A 22882-nucleotide genomic window follows, 5' to 3' on the forward strand; every position below is an offset into this window, starting at 1 on the left:
TTCTAAAAAAATCTTTAACAGAGTTTTTGACTGTCTAAAACATCTTCATATTGAATGGGTACCACAGTTATAAAGTAGACTAAGCATTTATATTTAATAATATTTTAAGTTTTGATCAGAAAAATTTTTTATAAATGCCTCTAAATAATAAAATAATAAGACTTTAACAATATATCTAATTTATAAAATAAAAATATAAACATGTTTTATGGTAAAAATTTTCTGTGTATGCATATACACAAATAAAATCAGAAGTGTTGCCCTGTAATATCAATTGTATAATACTTTTCTTACTTTAAAATTAAATTTGTTATCTAAGTGATATATAACTATAGTTTAAAAAATAAAATTGAACTAAAATGTTCCCTGACCCACACTGGTTCTCTACTGCAAAGAAAATTATTTCAGAATTTTAGAGGAGTTTAATATGGTATTCACCTTTATATTTCTAAAAATATATACTTACATTTCTATTTTTTCATCTAAAAATTTTAGCCAATACTACTACCTATTAAAATATTTAAGGATTTATAATCATAATGGCTGATGTTTACTTTATTTTATCTGGGTAAATGTTCTATACTAGTATATAATTACCCATTTACTGTTTCATAAAACTTTAATGGGATTAATAATTTTCTTTTAAAATAAAAGTAATTAAGGATTGAAAAATAGTGAGTGCAGGTTGCAGCACATCTTAGTAGTTGTAACACAATAAAAATTAAATATTGAGCAGGCAGCCCTTTGACAAGAAAAACAAAGCAGTGAAGATACATATGAATGAGAACACAAAAAAGGACCACAGTGGAATAAATTCCAGTAGTCAGAACATGAAATAGCAAAGAGCCCTAGCTCTTGTCTGACCTGGTTACTGCCACCTTTGTGGAGACTCACACTATCTTGGGCTGCCTGCCTGAGCTGCATCTGCTGGCACTGTGGTCCAAGAAATTCTGGACAAGGATGCCAAAAAATTGAGGTGAAGTAAGTGATATCAAAACTCCATCTTAAGCGACCAGCATTACACTTCTAGGGCAGAAAAATAAAGATCCAAAAGCCTATGTGCTCACCAGAATCTTGCACTTGCAGCAATGTTCTGTGCCCTCAAGAAACCCAGGTACACAGGACTGTAAGGGAATTGTGATTCTTAGTGGACAACCACTCAGAACAACCACAGGGACCTTGATGGCCTAAGATTTGGTGGTCCACCCCTGAGGTGGTTGGGTTATAACCTAAAGAGACACAGGAGAAGCCTATAGTGTCCAGGGCACAGTATTCACACTAAGTTACAGGGAGTCACTCCTGCACTGGACACCCTCCACCAGTGATGGTAATGAGGCTCAGGCCCAGGGACAGAAATGCAGATCCCAGGGGCAGAAAGTACAAAACCCTGCACTTACACAGAACTCATTTACAGTGACACTTGCTGCCCTGAGACCTAAATGCAAAGCAGTGAGAGGTGAGAGAGCAGCACAGGTTCTAAAAAGTGGGTCCAAAAGCTGACAATGGATTAACTGAGCAAATGAGATATATTGGAACATGTTCCAAAACCTACTATAGTGAGCAGACATTAAACAGCTCAAAGTATTCATGCAGACCCAAGAGATCTGCAGAGGTCAAGTCTGTGCTTTATGTGTATATTTGCAGTATTTTTAAATTATTGTGTTTTTATTGATTTTTTTATATTTTGTTTTTTATTTGTTATTGTTGGTTGGTTGTTTTGTTATTTATTGCATTTTGTTTGCTCTCTCCCCAATTTCTTTTACAAGCTTTCTCTCCCTTTCTCCTAACTTTTTCTTTCAGTATCTCCTTGTCTTATATTCAATCTATTTCATATCATTATACCTAAATACTCTACACACTGACTACAAGAATTCTACTATATATTCACTATCTCTCATCTCAAATAGATACTACTTTATTATACTTAAACTCTTACTCAACTCAGTTATATCCTCTACTCTACCATATTTCTGCACCCATCACTCAAGCTCCTACCCCCTCATCTAACTCTCATCATTGAAAACAACACTACTTCTCCTTACATAAATCTGCTGTCACCTCTAAATGCCTATAGATAAAATTGAATCATAGAGATGATCCACAGAAAAAGACAGCCAGATACTAAAGATAAACTAACCACAACAGAAAGAACAAAATGCTCAACAGCCTGCACATTGAGATCTAAAAATGCATAGGTCACAAACTATTCTGCTCACACTGCTGAGCTATTTATAAAGGTAGTGGCAGACAGAATCCCTGACCTTAACACCTGAAACCCATCAATGCCACATAGCACCAGGCAGAGGAACTCCAGAGCAACTCAGTACTGACGATTGACAAGTAGAACAACACTGGAGTGATAGTATACACAGCTATTAGAGTTATTATCAAAGTGTGTCAGCTGGAATCATCTCTTTCAAAAGCTATCAGGAACAGCACCTATCAACAGTGACTCACAAAAAAGGAAGATGCCACATAAACACAAACCTGAGAATTCTGAAAATATGAGAATGGAGGAACAGTAAGAAAATAATCTCAACTCAAACAGAAAAATTTACAAATACTGACCTATAAGAAATGCAAGAAGGAGAATTCCAAATTCCAATCTTCAATATGATGAAAGGCCTCATGGGAATTGTATGGGAAATAAAAAAAGGAAATTGAGACATTAAGAAAGAATGAGAAGGAGGCTTGGAATAAAATGGAGTCAATAGTGAATTGAAGACAGCAATAGAAAGAGATTCGGGAAGATAAGATTAAATGGAAAACAAAATATCACTGCTAGAAGACAGTTCATTCAAATTTGAAGGCACAGTATACAGGAGATATTACAACAACAGAAACTAAAATTTCAATATTTATGGGACAATAAAAAACACCCTAATTTATGAATAAAAGGCACTGAAGAAAGGATAGAGGAACAGACCAAGGGTATCCATAATCTCTTTAGAAAAATAATTTTAAGGAATTTTCAAAACATAGAAAAAGACTTAGACATCTTGTACAGAAGACATACAGAACATCAATAAGACAAGATCAAAGAAAAACCTCCCCACACCATGTAATAATCAAAATAGCAAACGTAGAGTTTACAGAAAAAAATCTTAAAATCAGTGAGAACAAAAGAATGGGTAATCTTTAGGAAAGAAAACAATAAAAATCACTTCAGACTTTACAACTCAATTCATGAATGCCAGGAGAGTATTGTATGATATAATCCAGTCCCTGGAAAAAACACAACTTCAAAGCAAAAGATGAGTAAAGACCCTTCAGAACTAAAGAAAACTATAAACCAAATGGACCTAATAGATACACACAAAATATTTCAACCGGAAACAGCTGAGTACACATTCTTCTCAGTTGCCCATGGAACCTTATCCAAAATAGATCACATCCTGGGTCACTAAGCAAGCACTAGCAAATTCAAAAGATGTAATATAATTCCCTGCATATTTTCAGATCACAACTAAATGAAAGTAGAAATCAACAACAAGAAGACCAAATGAAATTATATGAATACATGGATATTGAATGATACCCTCTTGAATGAGGAGTGGGATCAGTGGATCAGATCAGATTATAAATAAGGGGAGAAATAAAAATAATTCCTGGAATTAAAGAAAAACAGAGACACAACATAACACAATCTATGGGACACTTTGAAGGTGGTGTTAATAAAAGTTTATAGCATTGAGTGCTAACATAAGAACAGAGAGTCATCAAGTAAACAACCAAATGATATATCTTAAGGACCTAGAATAACAGCAAGAGTCTAATTCCAAAGCTATCAGAAGGCAGAATATAGTTAAAATCCCTTTTTTGCCCCCCTTGTCAAAGAACAATTGGCTATAAGTGTGCACATTTATTTCTGAGTCTTTTATTCTTTTCCATTGGTATGTGTGCCTCTTTTTGTACCAATACCATGCTGTAAGTGTGCGGATTTGTTTCTGAGTCTTCCATTTTTCTCCATTGGTCTATGTATCTGTTTTTGTGGCGGTACCATGCTTTTTTTTTTTTTTTATTACTTTGGCTTTGTAGTATTGTTTAAAGTCAGGTATTGTGATTCTTTCTGCATGTTTTTTTTTTTTTTGTTGCTGAGAACTACTTTGACTATTTTGGAATTTTTATTGTTCCAAATGAACTTTAGGACTGATTTTTCTATTTTTGTGAAGATTGACCTTGGTAATTAAGTGGATATTGCATTGAATCTGTAGATCCCTTTTGGAAGTATGGTCATTTTGTTGATATTTATTCTGCCTATCCATGCACATGGAAGATATTTCCATCTTCTAAGGTCTTCTTTAATTTCTTTTTTCAATGTTTTGTAATTTTTTTGTAGAGGTCTTTTACCTCCTTGGTTAAGTTTATTCCTTAGTAATTTATTTTTCGTGGGAAATCCTGAGTGGAAGTATTTCCTGGATTTCTGTTTCAGTGGATTTATGGTTGGTATACAGAAATGCTTTCAAGTTTTTAAGATTGATTTTGTATCCAGACACTTTGCTGAATTTGTTGATAAGTTCTATAAACCTTTTGGTTGAATTATTTTGGTCTTCTTAGTATCATGTCATCCTCAAATAGTGAAAGCTTGAGTTCTTCTTTTCCTATTTGTACTCCTTTGATTTCTTTTCTTGCCTTATTGCTCTGGATATAGCCTCAAGTATTATATTGAAAAAAAATGTAGTGATAATGGACATCCTTATCTTGTTCCTGTTTTTAGGAGGAATTCTCACATTTTTTCCCAATTTGTAGATTGCCTTTATGATACTGGGATATATTCCTTTTATTCCAAATTTTTGAAGTGCTTTAAGCATAAATGAATGTTGGATTTTGTCAAATGCTTTCAATGTCTATTGAGATGATCATGTGCTTTATGCTTTTGTTTCTATTTATATGATGAATACATAAATTGATTTTCGTATTTTGAACCAGCCTTGCCTTCCTGGGATGAACCCTACCTGGTCGCGGTGTATATATTTTTGATATGGTTTTGAATGTGTGTTGCTAGTATTTCATTTTGCAGTTTTGCATCCAGGTTCATCAAAGTTATAGGCCTGTCATTTTCCTTCCTTGAGTTGTCTTTATTTACTTTTGATATTAATGGAATGTTGGCTTCATAGAATGTATTTGGGAGAGTCCTTTTTTTTCTATTTCATAAAATAGATTGAAAAGTATCAGGAATAATTCATCTATAGCTTTTATAATATTTTTCTCCTCCTCCTCCTCCTCTCCCCTCTCCCCTCTCCTCTTCTTCTTCTTCTTCTTCTTCTTCTTCTTCTTCTTCTTCTTCTTCTTCTTCTTCTTCTTCTTCTTCTTGTGGTACTGGGGTTCCTGGAAGCCCTGCTACCTCCAGGCTACACTCCCAGACCTATTTTATATATTTTTAAAATTTGAAAACAGGGTCTCTTAAGCCAGCGAGGCTGTCTTCGAACCAGCGCGATCCTCCTGTCTCGGCCTCCCAAGCACGGGGATTACAAGTGTGCGCCACCATGCCCAGCATAATATATCTTCTTGACTTAGTTTAGGAATTTTGTATTTATCTAGAAAGTTGTCAATTTCTTTTTGATTTTTCATTTTATTGGAATATAGGTTTTCAAAGTAGTTTCTGATAATCCTTTGGATTTTTATACTGTCAGTAGTAATGTCTCCTTTTTCATCTCTTATCTTCTTAATTTGGGTTGCTTTTCTCTTTTTTTTGGTTCAGTTGTCTAATGGTTTATCTATCTTGTTCATTTTTTTTTGAGAAACCAGCTTTTGGTTTTGTTGATTTTCTGTATTGTGTTTTCTGGTGTTGTTGAGCACTGCTCTGGGTCTCCAAGGGTGTGGTGAGCTTGGCCACCACTGCTGGAAATTGTATCTGGTGTTTGCATAGGAGGAACTGATGGCTTACAATTCTGATGATCTGCACCCACTTACTTCAGGACCTTGGTTGTTTTTCTGTTTGTCTCTGGAGTCAGGTGCAGTGAAGCAAGATGGCACTGCTGTGGTGCCTGTGAGGTGGGCAGGCCTCTTCTCTGTTCTCTGATTAATCTGATAGCTTTATTTTCCTGTTCCTTTTAAAGTTGTGATTGTTTTCTGGCCTTTTTTCCTTTTAAAGTTGTGGTGTTTTCTGGCTTTTGTAATATGCTGTTTTTAAGGCAATGGAGATCAGGTGTCAGCAGGACTAGTCTGTACTACTTTTCTTGTCCCCCATTTTTCTGGAAGCTTCAAGGACTAATATTGAGAATATACAAAAAACGTAAGAAATTAACCACTAAGAATACAAATAGCCCAATCAAAACTTGGCAAGTGAACTAAACAGACACTTCACAAAACAATAAATTTAAGTGGCCAATAAATGTTGAAAAAAATGTTCAACATCATTAGCAATCCGATAGATACAAATCTAAACTTTCTGAGATTTCAGCTAATTCCAATTAGAATGAAAATCATTCAAAAGACAAACAACAATGAAGTGGGAAATCTAATACATTGTTGGTGAAATTGCAGATTAGTGCAACCACTTTGAAAAACAGTATAAAGTATCTTCAGAAGAATTAGAACAAAACTATTATATGATCCAACAAAACCAAATTACCAAACTAATGCATGAGCATTTCTGGTCATAGTCACACAATTTACAATTGCCAAACTATGGAACCAGCCAAGATGTCCATGAACAGATTAATTAATTAAAAATATGAGATGTATACACAATGAATTTTTACTCAGCCATAAAGAAGAACAAAATTATGTTATTTGTGGGAAATGGATGGAAGTGTAGAAGATTATGCTAAGTTAGATTAGTCAGTCACAATAAGTAAAAAATCAGATGATCTTTCTAATATGTGGAAGCTAGGGAAAAAAGGATTATAGGAGGAACTCTAGACAAAGAAAGAGAAACCATAGAATACCAAATAAGGCTACCTAAGTGAAGGATATTGGAGGGGGAGAAGCAAATACTGTAATGTACATAATGCATATTCACAAACAAAACAAAGTCAATCACTAAGTCAAACGTGAATAGGATTGAGAGAGGAGGGAATGAGGTGGGAAATGGGGAAGGGCTAAATGTATGGTAAGTGCATGTATGTCTCTACCATGTTGTATTCTATTAAGATCTATGACTACAATACACCAATAAAAATTTTAAAAATATGCAATTTGTAAAATTGCCTTAAATATTAAACACTATTCTTATATTTAACATATTTGCTATTATAATTTTTAAATATCCATACAATACACTAATAAAAAATAAATAAATAAAAATAAAAATAAAAGACTCAATGCCAGGTTTATTAGATATTACAAAGGTTTGAATAATAAACAGAAATTATATGAAACCTAATATAAATGATGAGTGTTTTATATTTCACAAGTTCTGTACTTAGTTTTGTAGCTTTCCAGACTTGTAAAGTTACTAAGCCGTTTAAAATGTAAAAAAGCGCCAGGCGTGGTGGCGCATGCTTGTAATCCCCGCCCTTGGGAGGCAGAGACAGGAGGATCATGCAGGTTGGAAGCCAGCCGTGCAAGCTGGCTTAGGAGACCCTGTTTCCAAATAAAAATGTAAAAATAGGTCTGGGAGTGTAGCCTGTAGGTAGAAGGGCTTCCAGGAACTGCAGTACCACCAAAAATAATAATAATAATAATTTGGTAATTAACAGGGAATAGAATATTGGTTGATGCATTTAATAGCTATGAAATTACACCTACTGTACTTTCATTGGAACTTAATACTAAAGCAAATTTTATGTGTCATAAAAAATAAAGGAAAGAAGCTAAATGTTCATTTAGAAATTTTTGGTAAAATAAATTACAAGATGCTTGCTTGGAACTTGGAAATAAATCTTTCAGAACTCATGGTAAGGTACATGATGTACATTCACAAACATATCAAAGTCAATCACTAAGCCACATGAGAAATAGGAAGGGGGGAGAAAATGGGGTGGAAAGAGGGGAAGGGCTAAATAAGTGATGTGTGCATGTATGCCTCTAACATTTTGTACCCCATTAAGATATTATGATCCAGCAATACCACTTCTGAGTATCTACCCAAAAGAATTAAAAGTGAGCTACCAAACTAATGCATGAGTATCTATGTTCATAGCTGCACAATTCATCATTGCCAAATTATGGAAACAGCCAAGATGTCCATTAACAGATGAGTAGATTACAAAACTAAGAGATATGTACACAATGGAATTTTACTCAACCATAAAGGAGAACAAAAATATGTCATTTACAGGAAAATGTATGGAACTGGAAAACATTATGCTAAGTGATATTAGTTAGTCACAAAAAGAAGTCTAATGCTCTTCCTATTATGTGGAAGCAAGGGAGAAAATGGGTCATAGGAGGAACTCTAGATGAAGAAGGAGAAACTATAGATGAGCTAATAAGGAGATCTCACTGAGGGGGGTAAAAGAGGGAGGAACATTTTCTAATGTACATTAACAAGCATATCAAAGTTAATCACTAAGCCAAACATGGGAAGGAGGGTGGAGGGAGGGAGTGGGATGGGAATTGGGTATGGGCTAAATGAGTGATATGTGCATGTGTGCTTCTACCATTTTATACTGCATTAAGAAGTATGACTACAATGCACCAATAAATATTTTTAAAAAAGGTATATGATGACAATGCATCAACAAAAGAAGATAAAACCTAATAATAACTAATAAAAAACAAATTGAAGAAATAAAATATAGTGAAAATAAAAATGTACCTGCATAGGAAACTTACAGAAAGAAATATATGGAATGGATGAGTGGTTAGAGAAAGAATAGAGGCTTTTTGTTTTAAATTTTTTCCATTTTGTTTTAAATTACATTTAATTAATATGTATATTTACATAATAGAAAATATATAAATGGGTTCAGTGTGATATTTTAATACTGCATATGTCCTGAAATGCAAGTATTCAATACATGCATATGCATACATATTTTATATAATAAAAATATAATGGGTTAAGTGAGATTTTTCAATACAAATACTGTGCAATGATCAAACCCAACCTCCCTTTATCTACCCTTCCTCTTCCCCACCTAGTAGTGTAGCTCTAAATTTAATAATCAGTATTTACACTCGGTTTTCTTGTTGTTATTTTAGCTTCTACACATAGGTAACATGCTATTCTTGTCTTTTGTGTTTGTCTTATTTCAAATAACTTCTTCCTTTTCTATTTTGTTACAGATGACAGGATTTATTCTTTATGTTTGGATCACATAAAATTGTGCATGTACATCAAATTTTTTTATCCATTCATACGTTGATGAACATCTCAGTTGGTTTAATATTTTAGCTATTGTAAATGTTGCCACAATACACAACATTTGTGTAAATATCTCTTTGGTATGCTATTTCCTCAGGATGTATAACCAGAAGAGATATAGTTGGGTCATATGGACTAGTTTTACTTTTTAGAGGAACATTACTCTTCTCCAAAATGGCTGTCTAATTTATAACAATGTATATGAGTTCCTTTTTCCCCACATTTTGTCAGTATTTGCTATTATTCTTATTTTTTAATTTTAATTTTAATTTTTTGTGGGTCTGGGGATGGAACCCAGAGGCATTAGACCTCAGAACTACACCCCCTGCCCTATTTTTTGTTCTTTATTTTGAAACAGGGTCTCACTAAGCTGCAGAGGGCCTCAGTAAGTAGCTGAGGTTGTCTGCGAACAGCAATCCTCAGGTCTCAGCCTCCCAAATGTTGGGATTACAAGCGTGTGCCACCATGCCCAGCAATATTATTCTTATTTTGATAATGACCATTCTCACTGGCATGAGACATTACATCATTGTAGTCTCAATTGAACAATTTTTATATATTTGTTGTCCATTGTATCTCTTCTTTTAAGAAGTGTCTATTCAATCATTTTCCCCTTTTAAAAACTGGGTTACATTATTTGATAGGTTTTTTGAGTTCCTTATCAATTACAGATATTATTCCATTTTTAGACAAATAGTTGACAGAAAGATTCTCCCATTCTGTAAGTCATCCTTTCACTTTGTTATTTTCTTTGCTGTGAAGAAACTTTTTTGTTAGCTATTGTCCTATTTGCTTATTTTTATTTATTTTTATTTAGTTTTGTGTGCTTTTGGAGTCATGTACAAAAGATCATTTCCTATAATCAATGTCTTGAAGTGTATTTTTTATGCTTTCCTCTAGTACATTCATAATTTTAATCACTTAGAAATTTGATTTTTTAAAGTTAGTTTTTGTACAGGATAAGAGATAGGAGTAAAGTTTCAATCAATTTTAATATAGAGGAAGTCATTTCTCTGAGATATTTTATTGACTTTGTCAAGAATAAGTTGACTATATCCATTGCAGGAAAAAGGATAGATTTAGCAAGAATTATATTTAAATAATACAGTTATTTAAATAATACAGATTCAGAAAGTCAAGGGTTTTGTGTTTTTCTTTCCTTTTTTCTCTCTCACTTTCTTCTTTTTCTTTCTTTTCATGTAAAAATGTTTATTCTGCTAAACAAAGACAAAAGATATGAACTTGCCATGTGAACTCAGTAAGAAAATCCAAGCAATTAATAAAAACTCATTTTTGTAATTAATACTACATCAAAATGAGTCTATAAAATATTGCAAACAGATTTCAATAATCCTAGAATCAATGAATTATAAATGAAACAGAAAAAATTTTATGACCTGATATAATTTTAAAAGATTCTACCTATTAAACTCATGCACTATTTCTTAAAAATCATGTCATCTCATCATTTAAGTGCACAATACATAGTCCAAAGATTTACTTTAAATGTGAGCCACTGATAAACACAGTATATTAGTAAGTTTTACATTATTCTCTTCACTTTGTATGTTTTCTGTAGCATTTCAGACAAGTTGTTTGCATTGAACTCTTCAAATTACTTGTCTTTAGAGGATTACACTACATGGGACATTTTCACAGGACATGAAAACTATTTGTTACAACTTACAACTTTCTTATGCTTTTCACATTTGTAAGGTTTTAGTTCAGTGTGTACCTGTACATGTGGAACAACTGAAGACTTTTGCACCTCTCTTTTAGTCAAGTTTCACCCCATACTGTGTTCTTTCATATCTATGAATTGGTCTAAGATTGCTGGAGACATTCCCCTAAGCTTTACATTGATAGGTACACTCTCAACTATGCATTACTGTGTGATAGTGAAGCCTTTCCAGAGTGTGTATTTGGTGTTACTCTTCTGTGTGAGTTATCTCATGTCTGTACAAATTACTGAATAGGATGAAGGATTTACCACATTGCTACCTACATAGAGTTTCTTACCAGAGTGAATTTGCTCGTGCATCTAAAGGTAACTGGAAGAACTAATAGCTTTCCCATATTTCTTATATACACATGGTTTCTTTCCAGTGCAACTTATCTCATGTTTTCTTAGATAATTAGGATCATAGTAGGTTTTCTGATATTGTTTACATACATAAGGTTTCTCTCCATTGTAAGTTCATTCATGTATATGAAGGTGACTGGAATAATTAAAGTCTTTCCAACATTGCTTACATACATAGAGTTTCTCTCTAGTGTGACTCCTTTAATGTATTCTGAGAGAATAAGAATCACAGTAGGCTTTCCTGCATTGTATACATATATATGTGATTTCTCTTCATAGTGAAATCACTCATGCTTTTGAAAGTAACTGGAACAAGTAAAGGCTTTCACACATTGCTTACATACATATGCTTTCTTTGCAGTGTTTTTGTTTGTTTTCTTATGGAGGTAAAAGCACAGCTGGCTTTTCCACATTGTTTACATACATAATATTTATTTTTAGTGTGACTTCCTTCATGTATTATGAAAGAATTTTGAGCACAGTAGGCTTTTTCACATTTTTACCTACATAGAATTTCCTCTAGTGTGAGTTTTCTTATATATCTAAATATCACTGGAAGAATTCCAACCTTTTTCATATTGCTTATCATTAGGGTGAATTTGCTCAAGTATCTAATGGTAACTGAAAAAAGTAAAGGCTTTCCCACATTGCTTGCATAGAAAGTGCTTCTTTCCAGTATGTAATCTGAGAGAATTAGGAGCACAGTAGGCTTTCCAACATTGTTTACATACATTAAGTTTCTCTCTAGTGTGAGTTATTTTATGTATCTAGAGATAACTGGAATAAATAAAGGCTTTTTCATGTTACTTACATACATAGGACTTTTTTTTTTTACCAGTTTGAGTTCTTTTATGTTTTCTAACAGAAATGGAACAATAAAAAGTTTTTGACATTGCTTTCATTCATAGGGTTTGCCCAGTGTGAATTCTTTGATGGATTTGAATGTAATGGGAATTACCAAAGGTTTCCCCATATTGCTTACATTCATGGTGTTTTTCCCCAGTGCAATTCACTTCATGCTTTAGAAAGCATTTGGGATAACTAAAGGCTTTCCCGCATTCCTTATATTTATCATATTTCTCTTCATATTTCAAATGCTCACATAGTTTCTGTCCATACTGAGCTCTGTGGGAATTCTTTAAGGATAAATGACCCAATGATAACTTCTCCCCACATATACCTTTCACCTGGTTTAAATCCAGAATTACTTTTAATCTTGAGATTAGGATCTAGAGACCAGATAAAGATTATTCCATATTCACTACTAAGTATATGTTCAAAGAATCTCTCTACTACTTGACTTCTATTTCTTCTGTAATTTTTGTACTAATATTAAATGTTCTGCTCTTTTCACCTTAAAATGTAGTTAGGTTCCTGGAGGTTTCCAGCATCACATTCACATCTCTGAAGAACTTATTCTGAGAAGACTCCAGAAGAGCCCACTCCTCTTGGATAAAGTTCACAGCCACATCTTTAAAGGCCACTGACTCCTTAGGCTGTCTTTTAGGAAATGACCCAGGGGTGAATGAATATTCTCAATACATACCAGGACATCTCATTCCTACTGAGTCAGATGCAGACAGGTTTTTTTTTTTTTTTTTTTTTAACCAGCTTCTGGAGTTCCCTGACATCCTCCTTAGGCTTCTGGGTTAAGCAGAGAACACAGTGCACCTAAGGATGAACATATGTTTTCTCTTATATGTAAAAGATAGAAAAATGAAGACAAAGAGGGGGACATTTCATGAAAACAGAAGTGAGGCCAGTGGAGTAAAAGAAGGGAACCATGTAGAGGTAGGAGAAAATAAAATGGGAAATAATAAGATTAAAATTGAAAAACTGTGTTATGTGCATGTACAAGTAAAAATGAATCCCACTAGTATGTATAATTATAAGGCATCAAAATATTTTTAAAATATTGGCTGTAGATGCATAGATTTATTTCTGAAATCTTTAATTTGTTCTAATGATCTCTGTCTGTTTTTATTCCAGTATTATGGTGTTTGTTTACTATGGCTTTGTATTATGTCTTGAATTTGGATATGTGATGTTTCTGGCATTGTTCTTTATGTTCAATATTGCCTTGGCTATTTAAAATTACTTTTCCTGTAAAATTTAGAATTGTTTCTTTCTAGTCATAAGTATAATGATGAGAATTACATCAAGTCTGTAACTTGCTTTGGGTAGTATAGACAATTTTGGAGTGTGGGGTGGTATTGAGGATTGAACCCAAGGACATTCAACTTCTTTTTTTGTGGTACTGGGGATGAAAACCAGGGGCTTTCTACCTCTGAGCTATACTTCTAGACCCATTTTATACTTTATTTAGAAACAGGTTCTCACTAAGTTGTTGAGAGCCTCACTAAGTAGCTGAGGCTGGCTTTGAACCTGTGTGATCCTCCCATCTCAGCCTTCCAAGTATTTGGATTACCAGCATGTGCCACCACACCTGGCTGACATTCGACTTCTGAATTATATTTTCCTAGACTTTTTTATTTGGAAACAGTCTTATTAAGTTGACGAGGCCTCACTAAGTTGCTAAGGCTGGCCTTGAATGTGTGTGCCACCATTCTCAGATTAGTGTAGACCATTTTGACAATATTAATCCTTACAATCCACAAACATAAAAGGTCATTTCGTGTTTTTTGTTATTTATTTTGGTGGTACTGGGGTTTCTGGATACCCTTCTACCTCCAGACTACACTCCCAGACCTATTTTATACTTTTTTATTTGGAAACAGGGTCTCTTAAGCCAGCGCATCTAGCTTCAAACCTGCGCGATCCTCCTGTCTCCGCCTTCCAAGTGCAGGGACTACAAGTGTGCGCCACCACGCCCGGCTCGTCCAATGTTTTATTATATTCATTGTAAAAATATTTCCTTTCTTCATGAAATTTGTTTCTAGAAATTTTGTTTACTTTTTGTTCTCTTTGTTATATCTTTCTGTATTGCTCAGTTTAAATAGAATCCATAGCAGCATTTTTTTTTTTTTTTGCAGTACTGGGGATGGAATCCAGAAGCATTCTGCCTTTGAGCTACATCCCCAGCCCCATTTTTTATTCTTTATTCTGAAACAGGGTCTCACTGAGTTTCAAAGGGCCTAAGTAGCGGAGGCTGTCGCAAACTGCAATCATTCTGTCTCAGCCTCCCAGATGCTGGGATTACAAGCATGCACCACTGTGCCCGGCCATAGCAACATTTTAATTCTTTGTTTAAAAACAATTTATTAAAAACAAGTGAAGGTATGGTGGCACATCCTCATAATTCCAGCTACCTCAAAAGTCTAAGGTAGAAGGCTGTTTTTGAGCCCATGTATTTGAGACTGATTTGGAGAACATAGCAAGGTTCCCCATCAAAAAACAAAACTCAAGTGTTTTGTGCATGTATGTGTATGTCACTATTACTATAAACTACATTATTATGTGAGACTATAATGCACCAATAAAAGTATAAAAACAGAGTGAGGGACTTTTGCATCAAGATATGAATAGACATTCTAGAAAATAAACTTAATTTACCAGTAAACTTGCAGAAAAATTGATGGAAATATCTGAATACTGCAGCTAGATTTTGTAAGTTTTGCCAAATAAATTTTTTCAAGAATTTTTCTAAGTACTAGGAATTAAGGATGATTTCCATTGAGCTACATATTCATCTTTTTTACTTTTTGAAACAATGTCTTGCTTATTTGCTGAGGTTGGGAGTACTTCTGCATTAGCCTCTTGAGTAGCTGAAATTACATATGTGTGCCACAGTGCCTGGCCTCAAGAACAAATTTTTGATTAGTAATGATATCATTCTGAATTCTCACATTATAGCCCAGTCATAGTCATAGCCATAATTATATTATTAAAATGTAACTCTTCTGAACTTGAATATAAAAATGCATTGACTAGGTATTGTAGTTAGAGATAGAATGTCCTCTGAAAAGCTCATAAATTGGTGTTTAAAGTTTATTTAATTGAGTCATCAGGATTGTAAGGTATATTACATTTAAGGAATGCATTTTAAGACTCGAAAATTTGTTCATATACAATGTAGGACCCTGAGGTAAGCTTGCCTCTAACTCATCTCAAGAGGTCTGAATTGAACAGCATTACACATCCTAGACTACTTTTTTTTCTTTCTTTTTTGCAACCCTAGGTATTGTCCTAAGACCTTTGTGAATACTGAGTTAGTACCCTGGGACACATCTGCAACCCCATCCTAGAAAAGCCACTTCTCAGCAGTCATCAGTCAGGGCTATGCCTTTCCTGCTCCTCCACTCCACTCAGCCTTATTAACCCCACAGGTAGGGGAACAAGCTTAAACCAGAGCATTGGAGCATAATTCACATCTTTCCTAAGCAAGCCTGAATCCAAGAAAAACAAAAACAAAAACAAAAACAAAGGACTGTTCTAGCAGCAAGGTGATTTAACTTTTCTTCAACAAAGGAATTTTATTCATTTTCAGGTTAAACAATTCCTAAGGTTCATTTTTTCCCCTTTTGTATGTGAATATTTGTTCTGATTTGTTAGGTTTTTGATTCCCAGTGTACCTGTTTGCTTATGCCTTGTATTTTATTCATTTTTACATGCTTATACTGTTTACTAGACTTTTTATTCTCAGTATCTTTATTTTTATTATATTTTTCTAACTATAATTTTACATTATTTTACTTGATTCTATTTTCTCTTTTGTAGTATAGTATATGTTTATACTGTTTACTAGACTTCCCCTTTTTAGTATCTTTTTATTTTATTTTTCTAATCTTAATTTTACTTTATTTTAATTTTATTTAAATTGATTCTATTTTCTCTTTTATTCTATTCTTGCTTTTCTCACTCTATCAGCTTCCTTTCTACTCACCCTTCAACACTGATTACATCACAGTTTGCCCTCATATATACTATCTGATTCCTCTAAACTCCTACTGCTGAAGCTAGATTAGATAGGTGATCCAGTAGGACTTCTGGACACCAAGGAAAAGCCAATCCCAGCTGACAGTGGAACCACTCAGCACCTTACATGTAGAAGTTTAGAAATGCATAGGGCATAAACAACACTAGTTTGCATCTTATAGACTACTCCCTGTTAGGAAGGCAAAAGGCAGGTCATTGGTCTGTAATACCTGTGACCCATCAATGTCCCTAACTCAGAGGGCAGACAGAGTCCTGCTCCCGGTTTTGGTGATCTATAGGCAGAGCCACACAGGGGTGATATGGGAGACAGAACAAAAGGCAAGATAGATACTGAAATACTGAAAAGAGAGCTGCAAATACTCATACAACTAAGATTATTTACTTTTAAGAAACACCTTGAAATAATTGTTTGCCTCCAGAATGAGATATATAATAGCAGAGAGATTAGAGACATAAGAAATCTAAGAGTAGAAGAGAGTCAGCAAAAGCAACAAAGATACCAACATAAGAAATGACCCTGTTCAAAAAAAATAAAATAAAAAATAGGGCTGGGGGTGTGTCTCAGAGATAGAATGCCCCTGGGTTCCATCCTCAGTTCTGAAAAAAAAGGCAAGTGAACTAAATTAGATACTTTACAAAAGAAAAAATACAAATGGCAAATAAATGAAAGAAAAGGTGTTTAATATCATTAGCAAGTAGAAAAATATGAATCAAAATTACCCTGAGATTTCACCTATCGCAATTAGGATAACAATTATTAAAAACAAACAATAAGTTGGGTGTGGTGGTGCATGCTTATAATCCCAGCACTTGGGAGGCTGAGAGAAGAGAATCTCACAGGTTTGAAACCAGCCTCAGCTACTTAGTGAGGCTCTCAGCAACTTAGTGAGACCCTTTTTCAAAATAAAGTATAAAATAGGTCTAAGAGTATAGCTAAGAAGTAGAAAATCCACAGAGTTTCACACTCAGTACCACAAAACAAACAAATAAACAATAATAATAAATTTTGTAAAGGATGTGGCAAAGTAGAAACTCTGATACTGGTGGGATTGCAAATTAGTGCAACCATTTTGATAAACTGTGTAAGAGTCCTCAGAGAAATAGAAATGAACCCACCATATAATCAAGCTATACTATTCCTGAATATCTACACAAAAACTGAAACTAGACTAACATAGTAATTCATGCATATCTATGTTAATTTTTTATTTATTTTTGTTATAAACATTTATTTATTGTCTTTATTTTTATTTTTTATAAGTGGAGCATATTGAAAGTGGTGTACATTTAGATTGTGCTTCATGCCCTTCCCCCTTCATTTCCCTTCCCCCCCAATAAAGAGTGTCCAGGTTAACCATGTTATATTTATACTATTGTGCTTTATACTATGGGTGCTTTATACTATGGGTGCTTTATACTATGGGTGCTGGATTTTGTCAAATGATTTTTCAGCATCTATTGATATGATCATGTGGTTTTTGTTCTTAGTTTTATTTATGTGGTAAATAACATGTATTGATTTGCGTATTTTGAACCAGCCTTGCTTTTCTGGGATGAAACCAATTTGGTCATAGTTTACAATTCTCTTGATATGATTTTGAATGCATATAGCTGGAATTTTGCTTAGATTTTTTGCATCTGTGTTAATTAACAATATTGGTCTGTAATTTTTCATTCTTGAAGTATATTTATTTGGTTTGGGGATTAATGTGATACTGGCCTCACAGAAGGAATTAGGGAGAATTCCATCTCTTTCAATTTCCTGGAACAAGTTTTGAAGTATTGACATTAGTTCTTCACTGAAAGTTTTGTAGAATTCAACTGGGAACCCATCGGGGCCTGGGCTTTTCTTTGTTGGCACAATTTTTATTGTTGTTTCTATTTCTTTGTCTGCTATTGGTTGGTTTAGGCTTGCTATATCCTCTTGGTTCAGTTTAGGTAGGTTATATGTGCTTAGAAATCTATCAATTTCTTCCATGTTTTCCAGTCTGTTGGAGTATAAATTTTCAAAATAGTTTCTGATAATCCTTTGAATTTCCCCTCTGTCTGTGGTGATGTCTCCTTTTTAATTTCTGATTTTAATAATTTGAGTTGATTCTCTTTCTTTTGATTTGGTTGGTCAGGGGTTTGTCAATCCTATGAATCTTCTCAAAGAGCCAGTTTTTTGTTTTGTTGATTCTTTGAATTGTTTTTTTGTTCTCTATTTCATTTATTTCTGCTTTGATTTTAATAATTTCTTGCCTTCTTCTGGCTTTGAGATTAGACTGTTGCAATTTTTCTAGGTCCTGGAATTTTGTCATTAGGTTGTTTGCTTGGTGGCTTTCTGTTCTTCTTATGTGGGCACTCAATGCTATGAACTTTCCCCTCAACACTGCCTTCAAAGTGTCCCATAGAGGGAAATGCACACAATGGAATTCTATTCAGCTATAAAGAACAAAGTCATGTTATTTGTAAGAAGATGGAAAGTGCTAGAAAGCATTATGTTAAGTGAGATCAGCCAAACACAAAAAGAGAAGGGACAGATGTTTCCTCTAATATGCCCAAACTAGTGAGCATTGGGGATACCAGAGGGACTCCAGGTAATGGAAGGGAAATCTCAGCAAAGTTTGAATGGAAAGCTAAGAGAGGAAGGAGGCTGAACTTGATTGATGAGAAGCTACTTCCAAATAGGTGTAAAAGTATGAATTTAGCAATGTTAGCCTGGAGGGAAGGGAAAATGAGTGGGGGGGAGAGGGCACAAAATACAGATGAAATGTATAATATTTACTTTCAATAAAAAACAAAAACAAACACAAAAAACAAAGTGTCCCATAGATTTTGGTAAGTTGTTTCTCTACTTTCATTTAATTCCATAATTTTTTTTTATTTCTCCCCTAATTTCCGCTCTTACCCACTCGTCGTTCAAGAGTGTATCATTCAATCTCTATGTATTTTAATAGTTTATTTTGCATTTCCTGTTGTTGATTTCTACTTTCATTCCATTATGGTCTGAAAGAATGCAGGCAATTACATTACATCTTTTGAATTTTCTGGTGCTTTCTTTGTGTCCCAGAATGTGATCTATTTTGGAGAAGGTGCCTGAGGATGCTGAAAAGAACATGTATTCTATTTATCCTGGTTGAAAGATTCTGTAAATTTCTATTAAGTCAATTTGGTTTATAGTTTTCATTAGTTCTGAAGAGTCTATACTCATCATTTGCCTTGAAGGTCTATCCAGTGGTGTGAGAGCTGTATTGAAGTGTCCCAATATTATTGTATTTGGGTCTATTTGAGATCTTATGTCCAAGAGGGTTTGTTTTATAAATGTAGCTCCACCCATATTTGGGGCATAAACATTTACTATCATTATATATTCTTGGTGGATTGTTCCTTTTAATAAAAGGAAGTGCCCTTCTTTTTCTCTTCTGATGTGTTTTAGATTAAAGTCTGTTTTGTTGGATACCAGTGTTGCTACTCCTGCCCATTTTTGGTACCCGTTGGCATGATATATCTTTTTCCATCCTTTCACTTTCAGTCTGTGAATGTCCTTTCCTGTAATGTGTGTTTCTTGCAAACAGCATATTTTTAAATCCACATTGCCAGTCTGTGTCTTATAATTGGAGATTTAAGTTCTTTGAAGTTCAGTGTTATTATTGAAATGTGTTGTTTTTTTTATTGTCATTTTGTGTTCTATCTTCTGTTGAATATAGTATTATTTCTTCATACTTAGATGCCCTGCTGATCAACTTCATCTCTCTCTGGTTCTGGAGTCTGCTTCTTTTTTCTTCTTTATGCTTTATTTCTTTTAAGTATTTTCTCTAGTGTTGGCTTAGAATTCTTTTTTTCTTTTTTGAGGTTCTGCTTATCTCGAAACACTTTTGTTTCTCAATCAATTTTGAATAATAGTTTTGTTGGATATAGCAGTTTGGGTTGGAAGTTGTTTTCTTCCAGACTCTGGATGACATCATACCAGTCTCTTCTGCCATTCATGGCTTGGGATGTATAGTCTGGAGGGATTCTTATTGTTTTTGCCTCAATATGTTACCCTTCCTTTTTTTCTCACTGCTTTTAAGATTCTTTCCTTGATGTCTATGTTGGTCATTTTGATTATTATATGACATGGGGATGTTCTTCTTTGATCTTGTCTTAGTAGTATTCTGTATGTCTCCTGAATGTGAAGATCCAAGTCTCTTTCCATGTTTGGAAAATTCTCTGAAATTATTTTTTTGAAGAGATTACGGATGCCCTTGGTCTATACTTCTAGCCCTTCTTCAATGCCTCTTATCCATAATTTAGGACGTTTCATATTGTCCCATAGTTGCTGGATGCTTAGGTTTTGTTGCTATACTGTCTTCTGTATGCTGTTGACTGTGTTTTTGGCTTTGAATTAACTGTCTTCTAGCAGTGATATCCTACTTTCCATTTCATCTAATCTTCTAGAATTTCTTTCTATCGCTGTCTTTATTTTATTTATTGACTCTTTCATTTCATATCAGACCTCTTTCTGATTTTTTAGTGTTTATATTTCCTCTTTCATTTCCTGTAGACTTGTTATAAAGCCTTTCATCATATTGTAGATCAAGATTCTGAACTCCCTTTCTTGTATTTCTTGTAGATCAGTATTCGTGATTTCTGTTGTCTCTTCATTATTCCTGGTTCTCATATTTTCAGCATTCTCAGTCCTGTTTTTCTGATTTCTACCCATCATTTGTGAATATTATGTTTAATTCAATGTTAGTATTAGGAATTTAGAGGTATCAGCAGGTTATCAGTGCTTTTCCAATGTTGAGGGTTGGGTGATGGGTGAGGAGCTGGGGTGATGGGTTCAGGAGTCAGAGTAGGTAGAGAATATGTTTAGGTTGAGAAAGAATTTAAGTATGATAAGGTAATATCTTCTTGAGAATGAGAGAGAGTTAATTAGTAGGACTCTTCTAGTTAGTAGAGTATTTAAGTATGGAAATATGAAATACTTTGAATATTAAACAAGAAGGTATAGTACAGGAATAAGTTTTGGGGAAAAGAGTAGATAGTTTATTGTGGGTAAGTTTGTAAAAGGGGTGGGGGGAAGAGCAAAGAAACATAAATAAAGTATCAATGCAAGACACAAAGACTAACTACTATGTAATCAAAGAAAAAACCAACCAAAAGAAGAAAAAGAAAAAAAAAAGAAAGAGGAAGAAAGAGGAAGAAAGAGGAAAAAAATGACAAGAATAAAATAAAAAGAACTAGGGACTGTGTGAAACCAGAAACAAAGCAAACTATCAAATACATGTAAAAAAACAAGTAAAAGTAAAAGAAGGATGGGGAAAAAACAAAACAGCAACAACAATAACAAAACAAAAGCAATAAAACAAACAAACAAAACAAAACAAAACAAAAAACAAAACCAGTCCTACTTATTTACGAATATGGGGTCAGGTCCATATAATATTTGAATGTCTGATTGCTGTGGTAGTTTTCAGAATATAATCCAGTGTCTCTTAATTTGCTTTGTACTCTATTTTCAGCTTCTTAAGTCACTCTCTGGGTATTTGGACACCTTTCTTTCCTATGACAGCTTTGGGTTTAGGTGTCAGGATGTCTGGTGTCACTGTTAATAAATTCTTACAATTCCCAGGTTCTGTGTATTTCCAGCCTGTAGTCAGCACCTCTGCACTCACCACCCTAGACTCAGGCCTGTGCTTCCCTACAGCAGATGTGGAGGATGTCCAAAGTAGATTTGGAACCTCCCCCTGAGGCCCTGTGCAGGTATTGCATCTTGATGACTTTTCCTGTGTCTCTGGAAATTCTAACTGGGCTAGCCTGAGTGGTCCCAGGATGCACCCTGGTCAGAGGGTTGCTGTAGGGTCCCTGGGCACACACAATTACTACCAGAGCACTGCCAGGTCCCAGGGCACAGGCTGGGTGCATGGCTATTACTGGGCCCTGGCATGAGTGGGCGCAAATGCCTAGTGCCTGGTCCTGGGCTCGGGCAGGGCTGGAGCCCGACCCAGGGCATGGGCTGGGTGCTCTAGACTAGAACTGGGCCTCCAGCTGTGGGGTGGGCACAGACAGCCAGCAGTGGGTCAGGAGTGAGGGGTGAGAGCACATGGGTCTAGGGTGCAGGCATAGCGCAAGGTCAAGCACTGGTCTCTGGCTCAGGCAGGGCACACGACAGTAACACGAGGGCCCAGGGAGTGTGGCAGGCATACTCGCTAGTGCTGGACCCAGTACATGGGCTGGGGGCCCGTTGATATATCATGGTCTTGGGGTGCAGGTGGGGCATGCAGAGCTATGGCTGCCCGGGAAGCAGGCAGGGCCCGTGAGGTTAGTGCCCAGGCTCTGGCAGGGCAGGTGGGCTAGGCACACAAGGTGAGTACTGAGTTTAGGGGTACATGTGACACAGGCAACTAGCGAGGGTCCTCTGGTGCAGGCAGGGTGCACAAGGATAGTGCTGGGTCCTGGGGCTGGAGACAGGCACCCAGGGCCAGTGCCGGACCTGGGGTGCATGCTAAGACCCGCGTTTCTCTGGATGCACTCAGATACCTGGCATCCTTGATCCAGGTTCTGAAGGACTCACTGTGCCACTGTGGTCCAGTCTTTGGTGAGCTTACAGGCTTCTGGCTCGGGCGCCGCTCAACGCTTAAGATGAGGCTCTATGTCCGTTTTCAAACTCTTGGATTATTTTGCCA

This window comes from Muscardinus avellanarius (genome assembly GCF_963383645.1).
Source record: "Muscardinus avellanarius genome assembly, chromosome: 5".
Taxonomy (NCBI): domain Eukaryota; kingdom Metazoa; phylum Chordata; class Mammalia; order Rodentia; family Gliridae; genus Muscardinus; species Muscardinus avellanarius.